We start from the raw sequence: 8,567 nt of genomic DNA, 5'->3' as shown, positions 1-8,567 counted from the left end.
TTTGGTTTTGGACAGATAAGAAATCAAAAGAGGGAAAGAGGTTCTCTTGTTTTCATTATTGTTCTGTTAAACTAATAATCTAAGCAGATTTCAAACTGTTTTCTCCCCTTCCCCTTTCACTTTACTGGGGTATAGATCTTATTGGATTTGTTGCTTCACTTTATGTAAGACAATTGATACCACTGGAAAGACACTGGCAAGTTGGTAATATAATTCAATCTTCTTTTTAAGAAAGCTTTTGTGTCTATTTTTATAGTTCCTGTTAAATAAAAATATTCTCAATATTTAGAAGCCATTTTCCTGGATTTACCTATTTGTGATTGAGCAAGAGATTTTCCAGCCATCTGTAATTCTTATTAAGTGTTTCTCCCTACCTCTCAAAATTAAAATTGTGTCCTTTACTGAGGGGAATTCAAACCATTACAAGGAGTTAGTGGGCCAGTCTTCAAGACACTTCAAGTTTTCTGTTTTGGCCAGTAGTTTCATAATTTTTTACTACTCTAAGTTTATACAATACTCCAGGTGAATGCTATGCAATACTGATGACAAAATAGATCTATACTGTCAATTAGGTTTAGGAAATCCTTTGCACTTGCCTATAATATATCTTATATCTCTGACTGTACATCTCAAAAAAAACAGGAAAATGATTGTCCCAATGGAATTATTTGAAGACTGAGGCAAAGAAACCTAGAAGTTTCTCTTGACATCCCTCAGAAAATCTTTTACTATGACATTATTAAATATTCAGTTGACTTTCTCTCCTTTATGTATTTTGTTTATCTTTCATTATTGTCTCCCAGGTTCTTTTTTTGATACTGTCCTACTAATTTCTATTTTGTTAATAATCTGCCACATATGCTGGGTACCTCTTTGTCCCTTTTGGCCATTTTTCCCACATGCCTTTATTTTCTGTCCATGTGGTCATCTCTTTTATCTTGGTAGTCATCCAATCAGGGCTAAAAGCAGTGCTTACTTTTTGTCAATAGAAGTCATCTGGACCAATATCCTTCTCTAGTGTACACAGCTAGAAAAGAGACAGGGTCTAGCATTGAGATCGATTTTGCTTAGCATTTAGTAAGAATGATCACAGAGAGCATTTCTTGACAATAAGCCTTTTTAAACCCTGGGGGAAAAAAAGCATCCTGAAAGATTTCAAGTTCTTCCCTCCTAACAGTAGTAATGTGTTTGCAGAGAACAACAGAAGCATAGCTATCTGGTTTTCTCTGCTTGGTGTAGCAGAAGAGCTACACCTGTGTTTCTTCCATCTAACATGACCCAGTTTGATCCATCTGCCTTTATGCCTAAACCTCTTACTGAAACTCACTGTAGAATTTGCTACTACCTTGACTTCTCATTAAATTATACATAAGAACATTTTCTCTCTCCAGATATTCACTGTATTGTGAGACTCCAGAATATAGATTCAGTACTTCCTGTGGAACTTTAGTATTTAAAAATTCTGTTTTATATCATCTGTATATTTTATTGGCTATAATTAAATACATAGGATTTTAAAACATTTTTAGCTTTTCTATGGTGACATTATTTTAAATGAATGTTTATGCATTTTGATCTCACAAGAAAAAGGAAAATATGTCTTATTTCATAATAGACTATCTTTATTTTAAAAATGAACTGTATATTTTCAGATTTTTTGCTTGCTAATATGAACTATTAGCAATAAATAACTATGCATGATAAAGATTTTATATTCTCTATGATATGACAATAATTTAGGCTGCCTACTTTATCACCCCATACACCTTTCTAGGCACCTAACATTAGTGGGAGTTTGAAATTAATGAGAAATGCTTATTCTGGAAAAAAAATCACAGTTGAAATAAAAATATATGTATGCTTGTAAGAGGGAGGAGGAAAAGGCAATTACACTATTTGAGACCATGAACCCAGTATTTTAAAATTGCTTAATCATATTATGGCTTTTAGTAAAAAAAAAAAAAAGTAAAATAAAGGAGAATTTTCCTTTTCCCTATTATTTGACCTGCTGCATCAGTTGTAATAAAGGTACTTTGACTGAAAGGGTCCTATAGAGAATAAAGAAAATATTCTTTATACACTTTTTGTTGCTCAGTCACTATTAAAGAGAAGCCTGAGAGGAGATTTTTTTTAAGGTACTGATTTCATAACTACTATTGCTCAGTATATGTGATTTACCTTAGGTTCCTGTGTATATAATTTCTGATAGGGGAAGAACCTGATGAAATACTTAATTATTTAATGAGCAAGAAGCAAAAGGATATTTTTACATCTTGTTAAGCAAAAACAAAGTGTTCCTCTTCATAAAATAAAATGTTATTTATCTCTTACAAAATATCAAACACAGAAAACATATACTGGATAATACTTATTTGTCTCTTTTAAGGCATAATTCATAAAGTAACAGAATAAAAATGGGCAAGATTGTGTCCCTCTAATTATTCTGTTTTTCATGATGGATATAACTAGAAAATAAGCAGCACCTACTATATGTCCTAGGCATTGGGGAAAAGTCAAAGATGAAGAAGATATTGTCCCTTTCCTCAAGGAATTTGCAGTTTATTGGAGAGGGAGGCTGCAGTTTATATTTGGGTACATCTAACTAATTTACTCAATTTTATTCAATCCAATAAGTGCTTATTAAATATCTTTTACATCTAAGCCATCATGGTAGATTCTAGGGATAAAAATACAAAACCAAGTCTCTATGCCCTCAAAGAAATGACATTCTACTAAAATGGCTACACATGAAACATGAGTTCATTAGAACATGGTGCTACAAAATTCAGAAGAGAAATTAATTTCTTCACATTAGAGAAGGCTTTGTGAAAAAAACAGAATTTAAGTTGTTAAAAGGCGAGCAGAATTTTTACTCGTAGAGATGGGTTAAGGTAATTTAGGTATTTTTTATATAATGAGAAATATAATAAAATGTATGGAGTTGGTAAAGTGTTGGATGTGCTCAATGGATAACGAATAGCTCAATTTGACTACAACAAAAAATAATGAGAGATAAGAGTGGAAAGGTAGATCTGCTTCCTGAGACCCAACAGGAGAGAGCAGCAGATGGCACATTTGCTTACACCCAAATGGTAAACTATTGACATCACTTAAGATTTAGAGATAAAATGAATCTCAGAGATCTTCTGCATCAGGAGTTTATAAACTGTGGCCCACAGACCAAATCTGGCCTGCTGCCTGTTTTTTTTTTTAATATGACCTGTAAGCTAAGGACACATTTTGAATTATGGTCTAGGGAAACTATTGGCATAGATTGTCAACCCCTGATACAGATCAAATTCTTTGTTTTAAATATGATGAAGTCTAATTCTAAGAGAATCAATCAATTACTCAGAAGGTATTTATTGCCTACTATTTGCCAGGTACCAATAGTTAATTTACCCAGTCACCCAGTTAATAAGTAGCAGAACTGGAATTTGTTGTTGTTGAGGCAATTGGGGTGAAGTAACTTACCCTGGGTGACAGAGCTAGTAAGTGTCAACTGTCTGAGGATGGATTTGAACTCAGATCCTCCTGACTCTATGATTAGTGCTCTTTCCTTGACACCACCTAGCTGTCCCTGGAATTTTTTTAAGTTTACCTCAACATCACAAAAAGACTCAAATCTCAAAATGTTTATCTCAAAAATCTCAAAAAATTACTCAAAAAGTGTGATTGCTATTATACCATTTATTAAGGTTGTTTTAGGATTATAAGACCACAGATCTTGAGCTGGAAGGATATCAAAGTCTGCCTACTCGTTTTACTAAGAAGGAAACTGAGACCCAGAAATGATAAGGTGAATTGGGGAAACTGATCAGATGTGGGATTTGAACCTAAATCCTCTGACAAAAAATATAGGGATAATCCATAACATAAAACTAAGCATTTCAGGAGAAATATATTCATCTTGTCTCTCTTCTCATTTCTAAAGATACTGGAGTCAAAAAATAATTTAAATAATCTTAATTTAACTACAATACTGTTCAAATAGGACAGATTCAGCAAAAAAAAGCCAAGCCATATTTCTAATATTAATTTCTTATAAATATGGTAGAAAACCACATAAGAAGACCAGTAACTATCTCCATTCCATTCTGCCTTTAGAATCCTTCAAGGATTGACTCTGATGTCCCTTCTCTGAAGCCTGCTATGATCTCCCTCTTTGCTATTGGATTTTCCTTCTTCACTCTTGTTTGCACTTTGTTTATTTGGGTTCATGTTGCATACCCTTGCTTGAATGTCATCTCCCTGAGGGAACACATTGTTTTCTTGATTATACAGACTCACTGAATTTAATTGAATCAGATTACACACTGCCCTGCTCAAACCACAGCTGGAGTTTTGTGATCACACAAAGCACAGTACTTTAGGAATTATTTTGACAACCTAAAGCATTTCCAGAGACTCATGTCCTCATACCATATAAGAATCAAATGAAGGAATTCTATATGTTTAGCCTAGAGAAAAGAAAGGTTACTGGGGTCATGACAGATGTCTTCAAATATTTGAAAGGCTGTCAGGTGAAAAAATAAATTAAATTTATTTTTCTTAACCTGAGAGGGCAGAAGTTATAGTGACTTTTTTTTTTCATAGAATGAAATATTCCTTAAAGGTTAGAGCTGTCCAAATGTAGAACAGCATGGCTTGGGTTATAGTGAGTTCTCCATTGTTTGGAGGACTATACACAAAAGTTTATTGGAGATTTTGTAGGATGAATTCCTTTTGCAGGATAAGATGGGCAGAATGATTGGGAACCTTTCCAGATCTGAGATTCTATGACATCATGAAGTCAACTATCATGGCATTAAAATATACTTTACCATAATGTATAAGTCCATAAATGATTTCATTTGTTAAAATCGTGGGGAGAGGGGTATAAAGACACATTTATATAAAGTCTACTATTTTTTAGGCACTGTGCTAAGAACTTTAGAAAAATCTTATTTGGTTCTCTAAGACAGAAGGCGCTATTATTATGTGTATTTTAAAGTTGAGGAAACTGAGGCAGATGTGAAATGACTTGTCCAATGTCAAACAGTAAGTTACTGAGGGTAGATTTGAACTGAGGTCTTTTGGACTCAAGACCCAGTGTTCTAGTCACTGAGCCATCTAGCACCCTCTGGGAGTTTTCTCAGGGAGAATCATTAGTAAGCATGTAGAGAAGTGTATTTTCATAGGATTAAATGTGCTAACAAAAACATGATAATCTTTTGAATATTAGCCATTTCTCACAGGTATTCATAAAATATAAATAACAGTCTTATACTGGATTCACAATTGGTTAATGGCTGGCCTGGAGAGTTGAGGTCGGGGGAGGTGGGGAAATAAAGTTGTGTACTGTGTTTCAGGGGAAGAAAGATATTCTAATTTTTCAAATATTTTAGTCTCAAAGATTTTCTAATATTCTAGTGCATCCTTAGCTTTAAGGATATGGGCAAGATTTGAGCCTAGGTCTTTCTGAATCCAACTATATATTGCTTCATAATAATAAGTGATAAAATGGTAAGAGGGCACCTAGCTGACCTCCTTGGGTTCAATGGTCTCTGGTCACAGGAACAATATCACAAAGGACTAAAAGGTACATTTTGTCCATTATCTTTGAACATTCTTTTTCACAAGATGGACAGATTGGATTGGAATCTATATCTCCTGATTCCAAGTTTAGCAATTCTTCCTATCAGTCCTGCTGAAAAGAATTCAACTCAATATTACTAAAATGGGGGTGGCTAGGTGACACAGTGAATAAAGCACTGGCTTTGAAGTCAGGAGAACCTGAGTTCAAATCTGGTCTCAGACACTTAACACTTACTAGCCATGTGACCGTGGGCAATTCACTTAACCACAATTGCCTGCTCTTCCCCCTCCCCCAAAAAGCAAAAAAAAAATATATTACTAAAACAGCTTTTCTTCATATACTAGGTATTGATTTGATTATGGAGCAGTCAGTCAGGAGAGTTGATATTGTGCCAGACCTGGAGTCAGGAAGACTTGAGTTCAAATTTGGCCTCTGACATTTATGAGCTGTGTTACCCTGGGCAAGTCACTTAACCCTGTTTGTCTCACTTTTCTTATCCGCAAAATGAACTGCAAAAGGAAATGGTAAACTACTCTAGTATCTTTGCCAAGAAAAATCCAATGGGATCATGAAGAATTAGGCACTACTGAAAAAATGACTGTACTGATTTGATGTTTCCATCTGCACATTGTCAACAATTTATTTATCTTTCTGGAAATGTTGCTTTATAACAATAACTAAATATGAAAACCTATAAATATTACTGGCAAATTCATACATAGATGTTATTTTAATAATAAAATGCTATGTTAATTTCTATTACTGCTTTGTAATGACTGCAAATTAAATTAATATGAAGGGGAGAAAGAGACTCTAAGACAGGGAAGCAAGTTGGCAAAGCAAAGGTCCTATTCTTATTTATCATAAAGTAAGTCAAGAGAAAGCCACAGGGGCTAATTTTAGCGTTGCATATTTATGGAAATCTTAAATTGAGCAGGTTTTCCCTCTAAAAATGCCTAGTACATCCTAATTGCATGATTACACAAGTCTTCTATGTGTCAGTGATGAAAGGTTATGACTGTATAATAAAAAAAAAGATGCACTTTGCAAGGTGATAAAGTAGGAAAAAGTGCCAAATCAAAGTCAAAGGGAAACTGTTTGAATCTCAATTCTGTTACTTACTATTTTTGTAACCTGGAACAAGGCATTTACCTCTCAGTGTTATAGTTTCCTCATCTATAAAATGATAGGGTTGAATTTAGTGATTCCCAAAGTCTATTATAGCTCTAGATTGAGCTTCCTCTGACAGGGAAGACTAGGAACTCATTCAAAGAATTCCTGGAGTTTACCACTGAGAAGGCTGTTCAAAACTAGTAGATGGCTTTTTTTTGTTTTTTTTTTAAGCAATTGGGGTTAAGTAACTTGCTCAAGGTTACATGGCCAGTTATTTCTGGGTGTAGTGGTATGTATCTAAGCCCGGATTCCATCCCCAGGTCATCCCGACTCTGGGACCAGTGCTGTTACTCGCTGAGCCACCTGGCCACCCCTACTAGTAGATGGTTTTTATAACTATTCAGTTATATTTTGAAATTAATTAATATTTATTAAGCACCCATTATGTGCCAGGCACTGGGCAAACACTGGTATTATAACAAATACAAAATGCTGTCAAAATTTTTGTCATGCACTAGGGTTGAAGAGTGAGTGATTTTCATCTTCCTTGCCTTGAATTTTAGATGTTTAAAGATAAATTGTCCACCTCATTCTGAGGCATCAGTTTTCTTTTGGAAAGCAGATAACATTCAATATAACATGGAAAATAAATTTAATCATCCTGCTTATTCACTCCAAATTATATCCTAGCTGGACCATGTGATAAAAGTGTCAGCATTATAATGTAATGGACTTTAATTACTAGAAATTAAAATAAGCAGAAACCTAGTGTACATGATAAATAAAATTTAAAACATTATTGTGTATTAGAAAGATAGCTGGACTCCAAGATAGAGGACCTATGTATGAGTTTACTCTGTTATGGACTCTTTCACCTTGGATAAGTCACTTAACCTCTTTGGATCTCAGTCTCCTCATATGTAAAATTAGCATGTTAGATCTTTAAGATACCTTGAAGCTCCAAATACAAAGTCCCTACATCAGTAAAGTAAATATAAATTAATAACCAACAATTATAAAACAATAAAGTCTGTAGTTATTTACATTTGTAATTTGATTTAAAACATACAACTATAAATAATAATAACTTTCAAAATGTTATATTAATAAGTTAAACAATAAATATAAATACAATGTCTATCTATTAAAAATATGATGATGCATTAAATAGAGTATACATGTTGTTATTTGTCTAGTTCTGGAAAGGAGTACTTCCTTTGATTCTTGCATAGTTTGTGCAACAATTTAAAATGTTTTTCTCAAATAATCATGAAATATTAGAAATTGAATGAAGGGTCTTTATACACTATCTGATCTAACTCCATTTTAAAAATGATATATATACATACATATATATGTTTTGCCTAAGCCAGCATAAGTGAGTGGCAGCCTGGAATCAAGATGATCTGACTGATTTCAAGTCATTGGTATGCCACATGGTCCCAGTCATACTGACACATTTGCTAGTCAAAACTATACAAATAGGAAAATTATGTGGTTTTTTTTTTCAAAATATGGAGAAAAGACTCCTCCAGTTCCAAGTCACTATGTGATCACTCCCTTGATTTGAGACATCTCCTTAATTGGTGGAATCAAGCAACAAGAGCATGTACTAAATCTTGTGAGTCTAAAAAGACTTAATGTATGGTGATGACCTTCTAGATTAAACTCCTAACGAAACTTCTTGGAATGAGTCAAATCACTTCAATATATATCTACTAAATACCTGTTATGTGCAAGGCAGTATGCTAAAACAAAATAAAATACACCCTAGTCTCTAAGAAGATACCTTTTACTGAAGAAGAAAAAAGCACATTTACAAATGAGCAAATATGATATTAGAACATAGGGAACATTGACAACTAGGAGTTATAGG

The sequence above is a fragment of the Petaurus breviceps genome, unplaced genomic scaffold (genome assembly GCF_028583685.1).
Source record: "Petaurus breviceps papuanus isolate PSGF00001 unplaced genomic scaffold, PetGlider_PUasm1.0 90895, whole genome shotgun sequence".
In the NCBI taxonomy this organism is placed as follows: Eukaryota; Metazoa; Chordata; class Mammalia; order Diprotodontia; family Petauridae; genus Petaurus; species Petaurus breviceps.
This window is presented reverse-complemented; position numbering follows the sequence as displayed.